This window comes from Terrapene carolina, unplaced genomic scaffold (assembly GCF_002925995.2).
Source record: "Terrapene carolina triunguis isolate 2854851 unplaced genomic scaffold, T_m_triunguis-2.0 Scaffold833, whole genome shotgun sequence".
NCBI lineage: Eukaryota > Metazoa > Chordata > Testudines > Emydidae > Terrapene > Terrapene triunguis.
The window spans coordinates 3,369,762-3,370,002 of NW_020665184.1; positions in this window are offsets into that span (position 1 = coordinate 3,369,762).

Consider the following 241-nt stretch of genomic DNA (forward strand, 5'->3'; position numbering starts at 1 on the left):
TGTGTGCGTGTTTGATGGTGCGTGTGTGTGTCCGTGTGTGTGTGCGTCCATGTGTGAGTTTCAGTCTGTGTCACGGTGTGTGCACGTGTTTGACGGTGCGTGTGTGCGTCCGTGTGTGAGTTTCACTCTGTGTTACGGTGTGCGCGGGTGTCTGCGTGTTTGATGGTGTGTGTGTGTGTCTGTGTGTGTGTCAATGTGTGTGTGTGTCCGTGTGTGAGTTCACTCGTGTCACGGTGTGTGC